The sequence below is a fragment of the Tupaia chinensis genome, unplaced genomic scaffold (genome assembly GCF_000334495.1).
Source record: "Tupaia chinensis unplaced genomic scaffold, TupChi_1.0 Scaffold000037_11, whole genome shotgun sequence".
Classification (NCBI taxonomy): domain Eukaryota; kingdom Metazoa; phylum Chordata; class Mammalia; order Scandentia; family Tupaiidae; genus Tupaia; species Tupaia belangeri.
In genome coordinates, this window is record NW_006159469.1 from 212,971 (window position 1) to 235,731 (window position 22,761).

Sequence of the window (22,761 nt, forward strand, 5' to 3'; positions counted from 1 at the left end):
CTAAGTTTATAAGGAGTTGTTTTTGTATTGTTGTTTTCAAGATTCTGAATTGATTTTGAGCTTTTGACAGTTTATGATGTGGACAGTTGTGGATATCTTTGTGTTTAACCTAACTGAAACTATTGTGCTTTTGAAATGTATAGTTTAATGTTTTTCATCAAATAGGTGAAGATTTTAGCCTGTATTTTTTTGCTTCTTATTCTTTTCTGACCTACTGGGATCCTCATTTTGTATTTGGTAGAATATTTGATGGTGCTCCATGAATCTCTGAGGATTTAGTGGCTTTTCTTCTCAACTTCAAGGTCTCAATTAGCCTATCATCTCATTCACTATATTTTTCTTCCATCTGCCAGATCTGCTATTGAGTTCTTCAAGTTAATTTTTTGCTTTAGTAATTGTACCTTTAAACACTAAAATTTCTCTTTGGTTCCATTCTTATATATGTTTTCTGTTAATATTCTATATTTGGTGAGACATTATTTTCTTATTTTCCTTTTGTTCTTTGGTCATTACTTCCTTTTGCTCTTTAAGCAAATTTTTACAAACTGATTTATAGTCTTTGTCTAATAAATTAAAATCTGGTTTTTCTTAAGGACAGTTCCTATTGACTATCTTTATGTCTTGTATGTGAAGCATGCTTATTTGTTTGTTTTTATGTCTTATAATTTATATAGAAAATGGACCAACAGTTGGCATAATGGCTACATTGCTGGATTCTGATGTAGTCAACCACTGTTCAAGTCACGGACTTGGTGGCTTAAACTCACACTGGGCGCGCATGCGTGCGTGATCCCAAGAGAAGAATGGAAGATAAGGGATCGCAGCATGGCCATCCCTCCTGGAGAGGGGATTTTTCATTTTCTGTCTCTCTTTCTCTCTCTTTCTGGCAAGCGTGCATGCCCTATAGCAAAAACTTCTCAAAATCATTTATATGGAAAATGGACATCTTATTTTATATTTTTAAAAGAATTATTTATTTAACTTTATGTTTATTTATTTATTTATTTTAATTTGACCAGAGAGGGACAAAGAGAAAGATAGAGAGAGAGAGAAAATGAGAAAGCAAGCCACCAGGCCCAGGACTTGAACCGAGGTCAGCCATGTGCAAGTCCAGTATCTTAACTACCATGCCTCTGCTGGCCCTAAAATTGGACATTTTAAATAATAGATTATCGCATCTCTAGAAATCAAATTCTCCCTTCTCTATAAAGTGTCTGGTTGTTGCTAGTTATTGTTTTCATTGCTGATTGTTCAGTGTTATTACAGAATTTATTCTTTAAAATTTATATTCCCTATTATGTGTTGTCTTTTTGGTCTTGCTTTGACTACTTTAGTGGTCACCTAATGATTGCACAGAGAGTTCTTTAAACATACAGAACCAAAAATTCTGCTAGTCTTTCTTGATATCTCTATGTGTATATTAAGGCATACTCAAACACTCAGCTAGGCAGCTTCTAACTCAATGTTAGCCTTCACTTTCTGCTTAAAGTCCTAAGGTCAGGTAAAGGTGAAAGCAAAAGGCATACTCAGCTATTTCCTAAATATGTGCACTATTTAGAGCATGTATATGGCTCTATTAATGTTTCTTGAACATGATAAATTATTTCAAAGCCTCTATGGACATCTTATTCTTTAGCTTCTTAAATTAAACCAAGTTTGAATACTACAAAGTTCTTTGTTCTTAACACTACTTAGCCATTTTTCTTCAATAAATATTTCTGAGATGTTTGTAAGCATTCAGATTATTTCAAGAGAGCTAAAAAAATTTATTTTTATAATTTAAAACAAAATTTGAAAGTTTCTTTATTTCTTCCATGACTGACAGAGAGAGAAAATCTCAACAGGGTTCCAATGCAGCCATCCACATCTATTCTCAGCCACCCCTGGATCATGGGCACACATATGCACAGCATATTCAGGGAGATCTCTGGACTTAAATCAGAAATTTTCTCATAGGGGATTGCTTCACACAGTGTCATATTTTACTATTGCCTCACTATCTGCTGAACTGGATATTATCTATTTTGACCATTTTTCTAGTGTTCTTGTTTTCATGGAGGAAGGAATGTCCTTGGTTTACTATTACTGCTGTCATTGTCCAATTCACTGTTGAGTTTTGAAAGTTGTTTGTATATTTTGGATAAAAGTTATTTGCCCTAACCTGTTTTAAAATTAATTTCCACCAATATGTGGCTTTTTTTTTATCCTTTTAACAATGTCATTTACAGAGCAGAGAATTTCACTTTTAATAAAGATCATTTTTCTTTTAAAATTCTCTCTATGGAAGTTAATATTTTCTTTTATGGATTGTATTTTGTGTGTTATGTCTAAAAACTCATGTACATATTCAGTCACGTATATTTTCTTCTATGTTATCTCTTAGAAATTTTATAGTTTTACATTTTATATTTAAGTCTATGATCCATTTTAAGTTAACTATTGTGAAAGATGTAAGGTTAATCTTCTTTGTGTCTAATTGTTCTAGCACCATCTGTGGAAAAGTCATCATTTCCCCATTGAATTTTCTATGATCCTTTATCAAAAATAAGTTGACTATAGTTATGTGGACCTATTTATAAGTACTCTATTATGTTCTATTAATCTATTCATGTCTTACTTAATCAATACCAGGCTGTCTTGATTACATTTACTTATAATATGTCTTAAAATCACCTGAGTGTTTACTCTGTTCCTTTTAGGTACTCTGCAGACTATTCTGGGTCTTTTGCCTTTCCAAATTAATTTTAAGATCAGTCTATTGACATCCTAATATAGTTTACAAGAACTTTTATTATGATTTTATTGAATCTATTGACTGAGCTGGAAAGAACTGGCATGCCAACAATATTGAATCTTCCAATTTACAAACATAAAATATCTCTCTCCATATGTTTAGAACTTCTTTGATTTCTCTATTCAATGTTTTTCAGTTTTCCATGTCTTATACATTTGTAATTAGATTGATATCTAATGATTCATTTTTATGTTATTATTAATAGTATTTACATATAATGAGTATTTACATTATTTTGTTTGGAATTCAAACAGTCTATTAAAGGTACATAAGATGTTTTATTTCTAATTCAAACAGTCTATTAAAGGTACATAAGAAAGCAATTGACTTTTGTATATTAACCTTGTACTCTGAGGATTTTACTAGTTAGTTCCAGGAGTTTTGTTTTTGGTTTATTTTATAGATTTATTGAGATTTTCTTTATAAACTTTTTTTCCCAAGTTTTTGCCATAATGTGTGAGTGCTCATCAAAGAGACAGAGAAGGATTGAGAAGGAAAGTGAGAAATCAACCCCCCCCACACATACACACAACCAGGGTGAATGACCACACCACAATTCTCTATTCTCTTTTCTCCTCCTAGGATTTTGGGCACACATATACATGTGCCCAACATGATTTTCAAACCACCAGATCTGGGACTCAAACTAGTCTGCTATATAAGATTACAGTGCCTTAATCACACCACCTGGTGACTCCAACAATTATGCTATTTTTTTGGAGAGGTTTTTCACTACAGAGCGCATGCGCTTGCCAGACAGAGAGAGGCAGAGAGACAGAAAGTGAAAAATCACCCCCCAGGGGGGATGGCCATGCCACAATCCCTTCTCCTCCCGGGATCTTGGGCATGCACACACACGCGCCTGGCGTGAGTTTTAAGCCACTGGGTCCGGGACGCGAACCGTGGTCGACTACGTGGGACTCCAGTGACATAGTCATTACGCTAACTGCTGGTCCTCAATTATGTTATTTTTTTTATAAAGACATTTTACTTCTTTTTGTCTAATCTGCTTACCTTTCTAACTGACTTTTTTTTTTCAAAGGTGTAAAAGCAATTCAATGGATGAGGGAAAGCCTTTTCAAAAAAGTAGTACCATAGCAATTGTAAATCTGAGGCCAAAATATTAGTATAGATCTCGACTTCATATGTTTTTTACAAACTGACTTACAAGAATCGTAGACCTTGGCTTGGCAGGTGGTGTTAAGGGCTCTAAACTCTGAACTCCCATACAGCCAATCATAATCCAAGTCCCAAATCGGGCATCTTGCTTTCTCACTTTCCCTCTTCTTCTCCCTTTCTTGCTTTGTCTCTCTCTGTTCAAATTAAAATACGTAAATGAATTTAAATAAAATAATTCTATACAAAATAATCATAGACTTAAGTTTATTAAAGAGATCTTGTTTACCCTGTCAGATAAGTTTAATGCTTAGTTGGATGCATGAAAGAGAAAAGAATTTTCGTTCTTCAGCAGATAGCATTTTTGTTAGGCATTAGTTTAAAGAAAATGAAGTGAAGGAAGAATTGTGCAATTGTATTTTGTTTTACAAGTGTATCCATGCTTTACTGTTGGCTACAGCCATGCCTGTCTCACCAGTTGAGATGTGGGGAAACTAGATGGCTGTAATAATTGCTGATCCTGCAAGAATGTGAAACAGGATAACACATGATATGCAAAATTTTAAAAAATTCAGAAAAAAAATAAAACATAAATCTATAAACCTTTTAGAAAAAAAATATTACTGAAGTCTTTGAGACTGATGGCTAAGCAAAATGTGCATACATTTGGCACCAGAAGTATAGCACATAAGAGGAAAATTTATAAATTGACCTTCATCAAAATTAAAATCATTTTCTGTGCACAATTTCCTCTTAGGAGGATAAAAGAAAAATACTTTTAAACTATGTATCCTACAATGTAATTGTGTCTACAATACATAAAGGCCATGTAGGTTTCAACAATGGGAAAACAAAGAATCCAGTGAAAAAATAATCAAAAGTCACAAAAGAGGTATTTCACTGAAGAGGATACACAAATGGCAAATTAGCACTTGAAAATATGTTCTCAAGCATAAGTCATTAGGTAAATGCAAATTAAAACTTCAATATGAAGCACTGAGATTTTTAGGGTAGTGAAACTACTTCGCATGCTGCTATAATGGCGAACGCATGTCATAACTTTGTCCAAACCCATAGAATGTATACCACCATAATTGAACTCTAACATCATTTAAGACTATGGGCTCAGCCACAGTAACACATGATGCTACCAAGATGCTACTACTCAGAGGCTGAGACCCAGGTAGTCCCATATGACAGGCCCAGGTTTGATTCCTGGTCCAACTTAAACAGGCCAGGTGCAATGGTACAAGCCCGTAGATCTAGCTAACTAGGAGATGGTAGCAAGAGGATCCTAACGTGGCAAGAATCCGCCAAAAATCAATCTATTTCTCTTTCTCTCTCTCATAAGTAAATAAACTTAGAAAATATCATGAACTTTGGATGACAGTACATGTTAATGTAGGTTCATCAACTGTAACAAAGGAACTACACTGTTGGAGGAGGGGATATTAATAAGGGGGGAGGCTGTGCATGTGTGGGAATAGGGAGTAAATGAGAACTCTCTGTATCTTTCACTCAATTTTCTTATGAACCTAAAACTGCTCTAAAAAATAAAGTATTTTTTGGGAACCAGCAGTTAGCGTAATGGCTATGTTGCTGGACGTAGTCGACCGCATTTCGCATCCTGGACTCGGTGGCTTAAAACTCACGCAGGGCACGTGTGCGTGCGTTCCCAAGATCCCGAGAGGAGAATGGAGGAGAAGGGATTGCGTAGTGACCATCCCCCCCTGGGGGTGATTTCTCGCTTTCTGTCTCTATGTCTCTGTCTGGTGAGTGCATGCGCTCTATAGCTAAAACCTTTCCAAAAAAAAAAAAAAAGAAAAAGAAATATTTTTTAAAAAGATACACATAAAAAAATATCAATAAAAATGCCCAAAATAAAAAGTATCAATATCAAATGCCAGTAAGTATGTCAATAATTCACTCATATATTGTTTTTGTTTTGTTTTGTTTTGTTTTGTTTCTGTTTTGGAAAAGTTTTTGCTATAGGGCACATGTGATCGCTGGAAAGACAGAGAGAGACAGAGTCAGAAGTGAGAAATCACCCGCCAGGGGGATGGTCACGCCGCAATCCCTTCACCTCCATTCTCCTCTCAGGATCTTGGGCACACATGCACACGCATCTGGCATGAGTAAGTTTAAGCCACCGGGTCCGGGACTCAAATCACGGTCAAATACATGAGAGTCCAGCAACATAGCCATTATGCCAACTGCTGGTCCCACTCATATATTGGTGATAGGAATGTAATATGATACATTCATTCTGGAAAGCAGTTTAGCAGTTTCTTATAAAACTAAGTATGCACCTACCATATGACCCAGCAGTTACACTCTGGGGCATTTAACCTATAGACATGAAAACTTATGTCTGTACAAAACATATATAAATAAATAATTATAACAGCATTCTACATAACAACCAAATACTGGAGACTACTCATTTGTCCTTCAATAGATAAATTGTTATAAAAGAAACTAGTACATTCATATCATGGGATACTACTATTCAATAATAAGAGAAGAACAAATTATTAATATATGCAATAATTTTATAAATCTCTGGAGAATTATGCTAAGTGAAGAAGCTAATAGCAAAAGCTTATGTGCTATTTGATTTCATTAAAGTAATATTCTTGAAATGTCAAAATTACAGAAATGGAAAGCAGATCAGTGGGCCAGAATCAGGGATGAAAGAAAAGAGAAAGCGAATGTGGCTATAAAAGGATGACATAAGGGACCCTTGTCATGAGGGAACTGTCCTGTATCTTAACTGGATCAATTCAGTAACATAATTGTTATGTTGTACTATAATTTTGCAATAAAAAAACAATATTAATTTGTCAATTATATCTCAATAACACTTTTTATAATAAAGGATGCAACTATTGGGGAAACTGGACAAAGGTAAAAGGTATTTCTCACAAAATCATTTGACTGCAATCATCTCAAAAATCAAAAGGGCCAGCCCTATATTTCAGCAGGGTAAACCCTGTGCTTGGGAGGCTGAATTCCACATGGCCAACTATAATTTGAATCCCAGCCCAGAAGCTTATTGGCTGCATGCATGTGCCTACCCAATGTCTTGATTGAGTGGAAAAATGGAGGGAAAATGATTGTAGCATAACTATGCTCCATTGGAAAGCATCCCATCCAAAGGAGAGCACATGAACCCTCTGACAATTAAAAAAAAAATGCACCAGGCTTAAAAACAGATGCAGGAACAAAGTTTCTCTTAAAGTAAAGATCTGGATACAAGAAGAGAGTCATATGCTTTAACAGTGGTGGCTCACTCTTTTGATCATGAAATTCATTTCTACACTGTACAATGTCAATATAGGCTGTATTTCTAAGAAGCATGTGTCATTTTTACATAGATACTATAGTCATATTATTAGTATAGTCATATAGATGGCTAGCTGCTCTCAGAACCATTTTCTTAATATTATTTACAGAATGGTTTGCCAAGTCAGACTTCTCAGCTATGAAGTCAGATTGTTCCTGCTGTAACCCCAATTGTCATGGTTTCTTCAGAAAATTTATAAGCACTGCAAGCCTAACCTACTTGTCCTTAGATATCATTTTTCAGAGTAGAGTTATAAAAGACATCTCTTCATATGACCTCAATGATATAACTCTTAGATGTCAATCTTCCTGCATAGAATCGCTTTTATCTCTCTTGATCATCTCCATGGCTCCACCCTCTTACATTCTGTTTCTTAACCTATTTCTCAATTATATTTTATTTGACTAAAAGTTTAATCATTCACTAGTTGCTAAAGCTAATTTACCTATAAGTATAAATTAGTTTTATCATACTTTTTTCTATCAATTCATAATCACTTTTTCATATGACTTCAATAATGGCTGAAATTATCCTTGGCTCCTGCAAGAACAGAAATAAAATTATTCTTCCATTTTAGGGGAAGGTATTCTGGAGCCAAATTTTAGCCCTAACAATTATAAGCTGTGAGCTTGAATAGTAAATAAGCCTCTCTTTAATTGTCTTTACTTCCTTTTTCTCTTTTTCTTTTATTTCTTTTTTATATTTTTGAAATTTACATTTAATCACTATGTGTCTTTATGAAGTGTTTTTTTTTTCAGCATGAATACAATACATATTGTGAAGTCGTAGATACTACCATATACATTATCAACAGAAAACTTCATTTTTTGTTTTTGTTAAATTTTTCCCCTGATATCCTCACTCCTATTCCCTATTAATCAGCCCTTCCTATACTATCTCTAGTGTTTTTAGCTGCCCTCCCTGTTATTATACAGTCTTTTGGTTTCTGCCATAGAGTGCAGAAGACATTTGACATATTAAGTGGGGACATATACTGCCATAGTCTGGGCTGCTTTACTTAGAAGTAAATCTTCCATATTTGTCCCCTTTGTATCAAATTCAGATTCTCATTATTTTTTATGGCTAAGTAGTATTCCATAGTGTATATGTGCCATTGTTCTTGGACATTTGAGTTGAGTTCATTCATCTGTTCTTGGACATTTGGGTTGAATCTATGTCTTAGAAATTGTGAATAATGCTGCAATAAACATGGTTGTGCAATTTTTTAATTTTTTTATTTTTTTATTTTATTTTTTCTTTTTTTACTGAGTGTTTTCCCCTTCCTTTGGGTAGATGCCCAGGAGTGGAATTACTGTATCATTTAAAGATTTTTGTGGAACTTCCACGATGTTCTCTGCAGTTGCTTTACTAATTTTCTTTCCTGCCAACAGGGTAGGAGGGTACTCTTTTCACCACACCTCATCAGCACTTATCATTCTGTATTTTTTTTTTCCTTAATTTTAGCCATTCTGGCTGGGGTTAGGTGGTCTCTTACTGCTGTTCCAGTTTCCATTTCCCTTGTGATAAGAGACACCAATCATTTTTCATATGCTTTTGGCCATTTATATATTTGGCTTGAAGAATTGTCTGTGTGGCTCACTTGCCTATTTTTTAATTGGAATGTTTATTTTTCTGTGCGTATGGGGTAAGCTGCTTGAACTCCCTGTAGATTCAGTTCCTTATCTGAGGCACAGTTTGAAAATATATTCTCCCATTCTGAAGATTGTTTCCTCTCTCTAATTGTTTCTTCTGCTATACAGAAGCTTTTTAGCCTGATGTAGTCCCACTTGTCTATTTTCAGGATTATTGTCTGTGCATTGTGGATCTGATTTAAGAAGCCTTTGCCTACTCCGAAATCTCCAGGACTTTCTCCTGTCTTTTCCACCAGTAGTTTTATCATTCGAGGTTTTGTGTTTGCATCTTTGATCCATTTTGAGTTGATTTTTGTTAGGGGTGAGAGACAGTACAGTTTCATTTTTTTACAGGTGAATGTCCATTTTTTCCAGTGCATTTGCTTAAGATATTTTTTTCTCCACTGAATTGTATGGTGCCTTTTGTCAAAAATAAGTTGGCTGTATGTTTAGAAGTTTATTTCTGGGTTCTCTATTCTGTTCCACTTGTCTACATGCCTATTTTTGTGCCAGTACCATGTTCTTTTGATTATCTGAAACATTTTGAGGTCAGGAATTGAGATACCTATTACTATATTCTTTTTGCACAATATTGCTTTGGTGATACAGTGTCTTTTATGGTTCCAAACAAATTTTATAATTTTTTTCTATTTATGTGAAGAATATCTATGATAATTTGAATGGAATTGCATTGAGTTTGTATTTACTCCTTTTGAAAAATGGAGGGGTCATAATACCTATTAATACCTACATGAGCAAGTTGTGCAGTATTCTCAACATACCAAGTCATTGGTCAATATAGTACTGATTACATGAAGGAGTCAAAGATTTCTGAGCTGGGGCCAGCAGGTGGCATGGTGTTTAAGGGTGTTGAACTCCCACATGGCCAATCATGGTTCGAGTCCTGGACCCTGGTGGCTTACTTTCTCTCTCTCTCACTCTGTCCCTCTCTCTAAATAAAATAATTCTCTTTTTAAAAATTTCTGAGCAGGAAAATTAAAAGTAATATTTATTCAAAGTCCTTTTGCTGCTTTGGTCAGCATTCATTCAAAAGGCACTAAAGATTATAACTATAACTACCCTGTCAATCTTTAAAGAGCTTATTGTCTGGTAGTAAATAAAAGAATGCAAAGCAAAAGTTGAGGAACACTACAGGAGAGCTAAATGTAAGCATTTATAGAAATGCTGAAAAAAGGTACAGAAATCTATTCCATTAAAATATAACCTGTGCATTATTTTAGTATGAAAGAGAGAAAGAAAAATAAAAATTGTAAGAAAATTGTTAAATGTCTCTTACTTCCAGAAAATCCATGGAGGGCTGATAGGATTCTAGAGGTCTAAATATAAATGAAATGAACAACATTTGGCAAGAACAGAGCAGGTTAGAAAAATAAATTTAAATGATAGAATTAACACTATTACTATTACTGAATACTAGTATGCATGTATGTATAATCCCAAATTATCTTCTTGAAGTAATGAAGTACTTAGTGCTATATTCTAAAAATATCATTTTAAGTTTTCTATAATAGCATTACATTTTATTTTCTCTGCTCTGTAAAAAGTATGTTTCGTCCAATTATTCGAACAACAATTTCTATGTTGAATATTTCTAAATATGTATATTTCTAAAAGGCTTAAAAATTGAGTATAAGATGCTATATTCAAATACACTCAAGCTAATACCTGTGCACCTGGTTAACTTTTTGAATAGATAAATGAGCTAGAAATGCAATACAAAACTAGAACTATTCTTAAGAAAGAACTGAAGAACAAATAGGAAAAAGAACAGCCTAATGAATTTTTAACAGTGAAGTGGTTAAAGCAAATATTCTGGAGCAAGTCAGAACATTTAAATTGGCAAGTATAGTAAAAAGTAACAAAGTTTTGGTAGTTAGGAAGACTGGTCAAAATATTCTTGGCTGCTCTGTAAACTGGGGCAAGTGACACTGAACTTCACATGTAAATGAGGACTGATAACAATAGTAGCTGGAATATTTTAATAAGGACTTATTGTGAGCCAGGCCTATGTGAAGCATTTTACTTGAGTTAGATTTTAATATCATAATATCAGTTTCATGAAGTCGGTGCTATTTCCCTCATTTTGTAGATGAGGACATAAATGTAGAAAATACAGAGACTTAGCCAAGGATACAAAGCTGGTAAGTATTTGCATGGCATCTGGCCAGTGCTCATGACACCAGTTCTAACCTGTTACAAAGATTGTGCTTTCTTAGTAATCTGAACTTGATCTGAGGAAGTCCAATGGCTTTGAAAAAAAATTGATGGAGGTTTCTGTATGTGTCATGGATCCTTCTCTCCTGTCATATTTATGGGAGGAGAATTATACTGTAGCAGGTCTCACTCAAGATGCAAGTGTGGAGAACCACTGCTCTATTCATTTCTCCTCTCAACGTATCCCTGCCTCCAGTACTTCTCTCAGTAAAGCAGTGATATTTTCCTCTTTATCCTTTTATTCATAACATATTCTACAATACAGTTATCCACATAACTAGATTCTTATTTTAGCCAAATCTTCTCTCCAATTTTTTTCCTACTCCCTTTTGTCCAAAAATGAGTATACATTTTCTACTCCTGAGACTTCTCTACTTGTTCCTGTTCATAGCATTTGGCATTATAATCAGGAATTTCTTTCAGTTAAATACAGGGCAAAAGGATTAAATACAAGGAAGAGAACCTTAATTTCCTCAGTCTTTAAGGATTTAGGGCACTTGAATTGGCAGGGATTCCATTACCTTGAGGATTAGTGGTATGTAAGCTACTAATATCGTATTCAGCAGAGGGTCAGGAACTCTGAAATTACAATGAAAACTAGAGGCAACACTTCACAGAATATACGTACAGTATACAAATACCCATAAAAGTTGTATATAACTACAGGGGAGTTCATGCATTCTAAAGTCAAATTCCTATACCTACAGATAGGTGTTCATTTAATAGCAAATATCATTAGTAGTATACTGCTATGGTTTGGTTAACAGATGGTCCCCCAAAGACTCATATGTTGGAATTTAGTTCCTAATGTAATAACACTGGGAGGTGATGAGACCTTTAGGAAGAAGACCTGTCTTCAATACGGCCAGGAATGGGACCAGCAGTTAGCGTAATGGTTATGTCGCTGGACTCCCACGTAGTCAACCACGGTTCACGTCCCAGACCTGGTGGCTCAACACTCACACCGGGCGCGTGTGCATGCATGCCCAAGATCCTGAGAGGAGAATGGAGGAGAAGGGATTGCAGTGTGACCATCCCCCCTAGGGGGTGATTTCTCGCTTTCTGTCTCTCTATCTCTCTCTCTGTCTGTCTGGTGAGTGCACGTGCCCTAAAGCAAAAACCTCTCAAATATATATATATATATATGGCCAGGCACCATCCAATCAACGAGAATTGTGGGGGGAAGAAACAGAGAAAGTGAAAAGTCTGTTTCCTCATCCTTGTGTGTGCGTGTGTGTGCACATTCACACGCATATACACGTGTCTTTGAATATGTCTTTCCTTTTCTTTGCTTCTTTTAGCCATGTTGTGATACATGCCTTACACGTTTGGACTTTATTTTTTTTTTTGAGAGATTTTCACTGTAGGGCACGTGCGCTCGCCAGACAGACAGAGAGAGACATAGAGACAGAAAGCGAGAAATCACTCCCCAGGGGGGATGGTCACACCGCAATCCCTTCTCCTCCATTCTCCTCTCGGGATCTTGGGCACGCACGCACACGCGCCCGGCGTGAGTTTTAAGCCACCGGGTCCAGGACACAAACCGCGGTCAACTACGTGGGAGTCCAGCGACATAGCCATTACGCTAACTGCTGGTTCCACATTTGGACTTTCTAGCCACCAGAATCATGAGGCAAATAAAACTCTGTTTTTTATAAATCACCCACTCTCAGGCATTTCTGTTAGCAATACAATAGTGGATTAAGATACTCATCAAAAAAAATTACGTGACATTTCTAAGTGTGCATAGGTATATATATATATATATTTAAGGTTTTTGTAAGAGGGTACATGTGCTCACTGGAGAGAGACAAGGAAAATGAGAAATCATCCCATGGGGGGGATGGCCATGCTGTAATCTCTTCTTCTCCTGGGATTTTGAACATGCATACATATGTGCTGGATGTGATTCTCAAGTTGCCAAGTCCAGGACTTGAACCACAGTTGGCCATGTGGGAGTCCAGCACCTTAACTACCATATCACCTACTGGCCTGGCATATTGGTTTTTAGCTAGGACCCAAAAAGGTTGGTGCAAAAGCAATGAATGCAACTTTTGATGTCAGTGCTTTGAGATGCCTCAGAAAGTCCCTGAGTGAGAATTTTGTTAATCTGTTTGATAATGAAGATACTTCCTGTTTTTTTGTGCATATTTTTATGTTTAGAATTTAATTTTTACATTTTTTCCACTGTTAAGCAAAATTTGTTATTTGGATAAAATGGGATTTCCTGTGAAGAAAATTAAAAACAGCCTCATTCATGTAATTGCTTAAGTAAAAATACATTTTTTACTATACGCTCATAAATGTTTTACTGAAGCTATATGTATTATATGTTTTAATGAAGCTCTTTGTATTTTTGTTTAAGATATTTAGGCTTTATTTCTGTTTAATAAATCTGTTTACCATTGATTAAATGAAGGAATATATCTTTTTGAAGAGATTTATATTCTGTAAATAAAAAATTGGTTGTACAATAAAGTTGGGTTCAAAAAAAAAGAAGCACTTCTGGTTTTGGACTGTGAATTTTAAGTTTTATACTAGGTTCAAACTTGTCTTTACTAATCAAAATAGGAAAACCATTGCAATCAACACATTTTTGCCAATAAGAAGTAAGTTTGCTTATTCCTGTAGCATAAGAATTCATGCTTTGAAATTCAATGAACTCATGGAAAGCATCTTCTGCAACTGCTGATTGTGGAAGCATGTTTTCTGCAAAAGGTTGTCATGATGCTTGAAGAAGTGGTAGTAGCTGGTGAGAGGTCAGGTGATTATGGTGAATGAGGTGAAATTTTGTAGCCCAATTTGTTCAGCTTTTTTTTTATTTTTTATTTATTACTTAAAAGTTTATTGTTCTCATAATTACAGGCTACAATTTAGAAGTTTGAAACGTCAGAGAAAATTCTATAGAGCCCAAGTAAACCTGAAACAATATGAAGGTGATTAAAGCTTGTAAGTAATGCCACTTAGCTCTCATAATACTTATTTGTTCTTTTCAAGCACAGGCATTGGAGCCAGAGTCAACAACATGAAATATCACAAACGATTCTAAGACATTCATCCTACACAAGCGAACATGGAGATATAGATATATATTAAAATATGTATATATTATATAAATATATATCATTCAGCTTTTGAAGCATTGGTTTCAGTTGAGTTTTGCAGTGGAGGACAGTTAGGCCCTTTCTGTTGACCAACGTGGGCTGCAAGTGTTGCTTTCAGTTTATCTCATCAATTTGCGAACATACTTCTTAGATTTAATGGCTTTGCCATCATTCAGAAAATTGTGGTGGATCAGACCCCACCAAACAATGACCACGACCCATTTCTGGTGCAAGTTTAGCTTTTGGAAGTGCTTTGGAGCTTCCACTCAGGGCAAACAGTGAGCTGGCCATGATAAGCTGTCATGTAAAACCCACTTTTCATTGCATGTCACAATCTGATTGAAAAATGGCTCATCATTGTTGCATAGAATAAGAGAAGACAACTCTCCAAAATGATGCTTTTTGTTTGTTTGTTTGTTTTCCAGTCAGCTCATGAGGCACCCACTAACTGAGATTTTCATTTTTACAATTTGCTCCAAATGACCATGGAGTGGAGACATTGAGTTCTTCAGCAACTTCTGTTGTAGTTTTTAGAGGATCAGTTTCAATTATTGCTCTCACTTGGTCATTGTCAACTTTCGATGGCTTGCCACTGTGCTCCTCATCTTCAAGGATATCATTTCCTTTGCAAAACTTATTAAACTACCTGTATGTTCACTAGCAGTACCTAGGCCAATGTGTAGTTGATGTTGTGAATTATCTCTGCTGCATTATGACCTGTTCTGAACTTGAATAGGAAAACCAGTTGAGTAAGAAAATCATTGAATTTACTTTTGGCCTAACATCATTTTCATAGCCTAAAGAATATAAAAATAAACAGCAAGTAATAAGTCATTAGCAAAAAAAAAAAAGAAATGCCCATTAAAATATATATATATATATATATCATAACCACATTTGTTTAAAAGTCTACATTAAACAGCAAATACTTACAATGTAAAGCCATAATTACTTACGCACCAACCTAATACTTTTCCTACCAAGAAGAGTATTTATTACTCTCTCCACAACCGTCATTTTTTTCCAGAGAACAGAATTAGACTAAAGAGCATACAAGTAAAGCAAGATTAGGATATACTCAAAAAATAGAACAATCGGGACCAGCAGTTAGCCTAATGGCTATGTTGCTAAACTCCCATGTAGTTGACCACAGTTCGAGTCCCTTAAACTCACGCCAGGCACATGTGCATGTGTGGCCAAGATCCGAAGAGGAGAATGGAGGAGAAGAGATTGTGGTGTGGCCAAACCCCCCAGGGGCTGATTACTTGCTTTCTGTCTGTCTGTCTGTCTTTCTGATGAGTGTATGCACCCTATAGGAAAAAAAGACTCAAAAAAAAAAAAAAAAGAAAGAAAGAAAGAAATAGAACAGTATTATAACCCTAAGACAAGAAGGAATAATAAGCAATCAGCAGTAGTCATTCTGTAAACCATATTGAAGATAAACAAAATCCATATGATAATTCAGATGCAATAACAAAGATATTCTTCAAAGGGTAATAAGTCACTAAAAGAAATTACCATTCCAATGCAAACTGTTGTCCAAACAGAATAAAAGACATGAATAAGAAGGATTACACTCAGAAGAACATGAAATGAAAACTACAATTAAGACCACCAAAGAAGCACACACTGAAGTAAAGTTTTTTGTGCACTTCTGGCAAAGAGGAATTGGAAGTTTATTTTATAGTACATAAAGGAGTCCTCAAAAGTTCATAAAAAATTTATATTATGAAAAAATTATGCATTATTTTTTAAAACTTTACATTTAAACTCACTTTATTTCCATTTTCCAAAAACTTTTTGTAGTTTTATATCATATTATTACAATAATTATGCTGTAGTTTACATTATTCATATTTCATTGAGTCTCCTTATTCTCAACTACAAAATGAGAGTATTTTAAAAAGTTTATAGGAAAATTAAAGCATAGTTTCATCCAAAACTTTTAAATTTATGTATAATTTTTTATAATTTTTGTATGTATTTTATATAAACTTTTTGAGGATTCTTCATAGAAGCTGGCATTTCTTGAGCATTTATTTATTTCAGATAGTGTCATTTATATTCTCACCCAATTTTCACATTCCTCAAAGTAAGCCTTAATATACTCGTATAGTTAGAAAACAGACAAAAAAAATGGTATTTGAATTTAGATATGTTCTATATCAAATATCTGAATGTTTCATTACTTTTTATTTGCTGCTCTTTTTTCTAGAGAGTTATTTGCTATAGGGCACATGTGCTCATCAGAGAGACAGAGAAACAGAAAGCAAAAAATCACCTCCTCCCTCCAAGGGATGGCCATGCTTCAATCCTTTCTCTCCCACCCTCTTCTCAGAGATTTTGGGCACACACAGTTACATGTCTACCGTGAGTTTTAAGTAACTGGGTCTGGGACTCAAACCGTGGTTGACTATGTGGAAGTCCAATGACTTAACCACTACACCATCTGCTGGTCCCTTTATTTGCTGCTCTTAACTTGTTCTTTTTGTAGTCTTCATAAAGTATTGAATTATAAAGTCTCCAAGTAATGTTATGAATATTTACTAGTTGCTTTCCAATTGAAACAGAGCAAGAGCCTCCTAATGTATTTTCTAGGGGTCCTGAAATATAAAGTCCACTTGCATTGTAATGACCCAGAGTAAGGAGTAGTCTCCATTTGACCTCTAAAACTCTCACTTAAAGGAAAAAAGGTTTTCATTTCAATATGTAAGATGTTTTATAGACTGGAAACTACTGGTTGTGAGTTCAGAGACTCCAGACTGAATGGTTCCAGACACCTGAAGAGGAATTTGATTATCTAAGACCTCACCAATCAAGAATGCCCACGAGGGAACCAGCAGTTAGCGTAATGGCTATGTTGCTGGACTCCCACGTAGTCGACCGCGGTTCGTGTCCCGGACCCAGTGGCTTAAAACTCACGCCAGGCGCGTGTGCATGCGTGCCCAAGATCCCGAGAGGAGAATGGAAGAGAAGGGATTGTGGCGTGACCATCCCCCCTGGGGGGTGATTTCTCGCTTTCTGTCTCTATGTCTCTCTCTGTCTGTCTGGCGAGCGCACGCGCCCTACAGTGAAAATCTCTCCAAAAAAAAAAAAAGAATGCCCACGAGCTGATTATGCCCTCTTGAACCAATCACTGAACTGATCATGCGCCTGGGACCTCTGCCCCTAATTTTGCCCTTAAAAACGCATGTGGGGAACATCTCGGGGAGACCGGGTCTTTTCAGCATGAGCTGCCCGCTCTCCTTGCTTTGCGCTTTGCAATAAAGCTGTACATTCATTCATCACACCATGTGCCTATGGCTTGGTTTTATAGCACTTGGGTGAGCGAACCTGATTTGAGTTCAGTAACAAGTCCAGCAACATAGCCATTACACCATTTGTTGGTCCCAAAAAGAAACTTTTTTAAAAGGACCCCTTGGGGGTGTTGTCTCTCTGTCTCTTTGTATCTCTCTTATTTATGGAAGAAATATGTAATACATAAACTTAAGAAAAATTCCTTCTGCAGTCAAGGAAGGAATAAACACGTGACTATAAACAATGGATAGAATACCTCTGCCAGTTACTATTCTATTTCAGTGTTTAAATGTTCTCCATCTTAAAAAATATAGTGATTTTAAAAAAATTCTAATAAGTTAAAAAATAAATTGACTAAAGCTTAATCAAGCAATTCATTTATACATCTCTGAAAATGGGAATGCACAAAAAGTATGCAAATCCAACGTTAATCTGTGCTCTTCATACAGCATTATTGGGGAGCTTGGTTTCTATGCAAATATGATCAGAGAGTGAATGGAGTGCATGACTTCTTTTGTGGATGGACTTTTTCCTTCACAAATTGATTTTTACCTCAAAAGACTTGGAATTCTTCACAAATAGTTCATGTACACATCACAGGGCAGCTTTATTTTTGGTCTGGCTTTCTTTTTCCTCTTTCTGAATCAAGTATTCTCTTTAAGCGGCCAGCAAGTCAGGGGTTGCCACATACAGTTTCTCCCAGGCCCAGGTGGGGGTGGGAGGTTGAGAATGGCAGGGATGGAAAATTACAGGAGACTGTACTAAGAGCTGAGAAGTTTTAAAATCAACCCCTCCAAGCAGTCACAATCACAGTCAGCACGATGCATTTCAAATGCAAATCCTGCCTCATTCTTCGAGGATAACTGAACATTTAACTCCAAAGCCATTTCACAATTAGACCTATATCCCGCAGGGAAATCCAGCCATTGGTAAATTCAAGCCCTCTTCTTGAACAAAAGATTCCTGAAAACAAGCGATCATGCCGAGCCAGCACCCGGGCCTGGTGTTGGTCTCCAGCATCCTCAGCCACCACTTCCCAGCCATGGACCCCCACAAAGTGAGCGAGCTCTGGGCCTTCGTGAAAATGTGTAAGCACGATTCAAGCATTCTGCACACCAAGGAGATGTGATTCCCAAGAGAGTGGGTGGGGAGCATGAGGGGTAAAGTACCACCATCTACCCAGAAAGCTAAATCTGAAGAGCATATCAAGGAAGAAAAAACAGGTAGTAAGAAGGCGGAGGAAAACACAAAGACAGAGGAACTATCAAGTGAGGAAAGTGAACTAGAAATTGACAATGAAGGTGTGATTGAACCAGGCACTGATGGCCTTCAAGAAATGGGAGATGAAAACGTAGAGATAACTGAGGAGATGATGGATCAGGCAAACGATAAGAAAGTAGCCACCATTGAAGCCCTAAATGATGGTGAATTAGAGAAAGTCACTGACTTATTTACAGAGGCCATCAAGCTGAACCCACGCTTGGCTATTTTGTATACCAACAGAGCCAGTGTCTTCATCAAATTACAGAAGCCAAATGCTGCCATTCAAGACTGTAAAGTGCCATTGGAATAAATCCTGATTTGGCTCAACCTTACAAGTGGCGAGGAGAAGCTCACAGACTTCTGGGCCATTGGGAAGAAGCAGCACATGATCTTGTCCTTGCTTGTAAACTGGATTATGATGAAGAGGCTAGTGCCTTGTTCAAAGAAGTTCAACCAAGGGCCCAGAAAATTGCAGAACATTGGAGAAAGTATGAGTGAAAATGTGAAGAGTGAGAGATCAAAGAAAGAATAGAAAGATGTAAGAAGACCAGAGAAGAGCATGAGAGCCCAGAGGGAGGAGTAAGCCAGACCACAATCAGGAGCTCAGTATGGCTCTTTTCCAAGTGGCTTTCCTGGGGGAATGCCTGGCAATTTTCCTGGAGGAATGCCTGGAATGGGAAGGGGTATGCCTGGAATGGCAGGCATGCCTGGGCTCAATGAAATTTTTAGTGATCCAGAGGTTCTTGCAGCCATGCAGGATCCTGAAGTTATGGTGGCCTTCCAGTATGTGGCCCAGAACCCAGCAAATACGTCAAAATATCAGAGCAACCCAAAGGTTATGAATCTCATCAGTAAATTGTCAGCCAAGTTTGGTGGTCAAGCATAATGTCCTTCTGACAAAGTAAAGTCCTTGCTGAAGGATAAGCAACCTAGGTCACCTAATGGATGTTGCAATAATACCAGTCAGTGTACCTCTGACCTTCTCATCAAGAAAGCTGGGGTGCTTTGAAGATAATCCCTACCCCTCTGCCCTAAATGCAGCTGAAGCATTTTACAGGGGTTGGCCATTAGGGTATTCATTCAGATAATGTTTTCCCAGTAGGAATTACAAACTTTAAACACTTTTTAAACCTTAAAAACATTTAAAACAAATTAAAAACGTGTGTTAATTCCTACATTTTTTCTTTACTAATCATTTTGGGGCTTTTCTCTGAATTATTGGGCAAGGAAGATACTTAAATATGGAAGATTTATTACTCTAGTTTGAGCTAAATAAAGGTTTATTAGTAGGAGGCAAATGTAACTCATAAATAGGTAAAATTTGAGTTGAATATATGGTTACTGAGGCATTTTGATTTATCTCTTTAAATGCTTTATTTTTTAAAAAAAGATTTATTTCAGTGAAACTATAGGGACCATCAGTATTTCAATAGGTCCTGGTTGGGGACTGGTAGTACTTGGCAGGGCAGCAACCATCTGTGTGTTGTGTAACATGGACCTTGTACAGGCTGCCTTCAGGCTTACACTGTGGCAAAGAAGGAATTTATGTAATGCTGCAGTACCTTTAAATGCTTTATTTTTTAAAAAAAGATTTATTTCAGTGAAACTATAGGGACCATCAGTATTTCAATAGGTCCTGGTTGGGGACTGGTAGTACTTGGCAGGGCAGCAACCATCTGTGTGTTGTGTAACATGGACCTTGTACAGGCTGCCTTCAGGCTTACACTGTGGCAAAGAAGGAATTTATGTAATGCTGCAGTACAGCAGAATTACTCTTAGCTTTCTTTTTGTCCAATATATCAAATGAATGTTTCATATTATTTCCAAAATAAATAAATAAATAAATAAATAAATAATCTATGGTCTATAAAAAATATTGATCAGATCATATTATTGGATAATATGAAGGAAAAAAATGTATGAGGTTAACAAACATTGAACACTCGATATGTGTTAAGCACTATTCTTATTTAGTCCTTTCCAAAAATCCTGTAATTCTGTGTATTTTCATAGATGAAGAGATGCTGAAGAATTTGCCTAAGATCACACAGAATAAATGTCAGAACCACAATTCTGACCAATCTGGTTCTAAAATAACTGCCCTTCATCATTCTGCTAAAACAGCATAAGAGCTGAAGCCCATAGTAAGAAAACCAGCTGGTTGCATAAGTACCCAGCCCAGGTATGATGGACCAGCAAAAGTAACCTAGATACAAATATTTGCTTTGGAATCTCTGTAGTCATTGAGATTCAAAAGTACTATAACTTTCCAAGCAATCCTGAATTAATACCTTGGTGATTATGTCAATCTAGCAATGGAAGTACACTCTGGCACAACCTCATTTCACAAAATATCTTTTCCTGATAAATATAGCACTTTATCAGGCAAGTCACATTCAGAGGGTAAGAAAGGATATGACATTCTAAAACATCAGTGTTCTTATAGAAGTGTTTACAGAAGATAGAATTAACAATATAAAGCATCCTTTTAAAAATGTCCAACTGACTCTAAATTGTTTCTTTTCGAGATGATGAAAAATTGTCACCCTTTCACTTGTCACCAGGAGCAACTAGCAACCCTGTTGAGTAGCTTAAGAGAAAAGTCAGCCTACAAAATAAAAGACCCCAGACACTCAGCTTCTAAGTTCTTATACAAGTTTCTTGGGATGTTATCAGTTTTTTCCAGCTTGTTTCTTTTTCTCAAATTTGACGAAAACAATAAAGAAGTAAAGGTTAAGCATTCTGTATTCCACTATTTCTACTGCGTCATATAATGATACATAATTACCCTTAATAATCAGAAGCTCTGAACATTTGGAGACACCATCTTCGGCAGTGATGAAAGAGGACGGGGCTAGTGTTCAATGATATTTTGGCCACGTAGGTATTATTTCAATTAATATAGGACAAAGACTTTTAAGAGGAATGGTATTATTTATATATAGCAGAAACATGCCAAATGGTTTGTTAAAAAGCTAAAGAGTTTGGCGCACTCAATAATGCTTTATCTATATTTTATTTATATATACTATTTATGCATGTTATCTTCAACAGGTAATAAACCATTTGTCTGTTCCACAAATATCTTGCCTATTTTTTCCCCTAATTCAATTGTATATCTTGTTGAATATGTGTTAGTCTTTTTTTCTTTTAAAACTAGGCCAAGAACTTTATTAACCTTTGTTCCAAACTTTATTCCCAGGCTTCTTCAGCTTAATTAGCTGCAAAGAGTGAACTGCATATAAGCGAAAACTGAAAAGAGCTGCAGTGTCCAAGGGGCTTAGGCTTAAAAACACAGGAAATCTAGATTTTATTGGATTCATAAACAAAACAATTTTTAAAAGCAATCATAATATAAAATAGCATCTCCTAGTAACTTCGTCAAGTTTTATCCCTTTCAGAAGTTGACTCAAGGGGACCAGCAGTTAGCGTAATGGCTATGTTGCTGGACTCCCACGTAGTCAACTGCGGTTCGCGTCCCGGACCCGGTGGCTTAAAACTCACACCGGGCACGTGTGCATGCATGCCCAGGATCCCAAGAGGAGAATGGAGGAGAAGGGATTGCGGCATAGCCATCCCCTCTGGGGGGGGTGATTTCTTGCTTTCTGTCTGTCTGGCGAGCGCATGCGCCCAATAGAAAAAAAGAAAAAAAGAAAAAAAGTTGACTCAATTCAGTTTGTTAGTCTTGGAAGCCTCATCAAAATTCTCATTGAGATCTAAAACTCCATCCTCCTCCTCTTCTCCAGTGGCAAGTGGTGCGTTTCTATCCACAGATTCTTTGGACAGAGCTTCAGTCAGTCAGTCTCCTTTAAACTAGTCAGACGTCCGCCCCAAGCTGGTTTAAGATGCTGGGTATCATTTCTTTTCTTTTATTCTTTCCATATGTGTGTGTGTGTGTGTGTGTGTGTGTGTGTGTGTGCGTATAAAACCCTTACTGTTTACCCTCTGCCATTTCTCACACTCCTCCCACACTAT

The 22,761-nt window shown here is 36.3% G+C and overlaps 1 pseudogene; it reads left to right on the forward strand.

Moving 5' to 3' along the window:
• The first annotated feature begins 18,565 nt into the window (after window positions 1-18,565).
• LOC102503141 (hsc70-interacting protein pseudogene) lies at window positions 18,566-19,729 on the forward strand (annotated as a pseudogene).
• The last annotated feature ends 3,032 nt before the right edge of the window (window positions 19,730-22,761 follow it).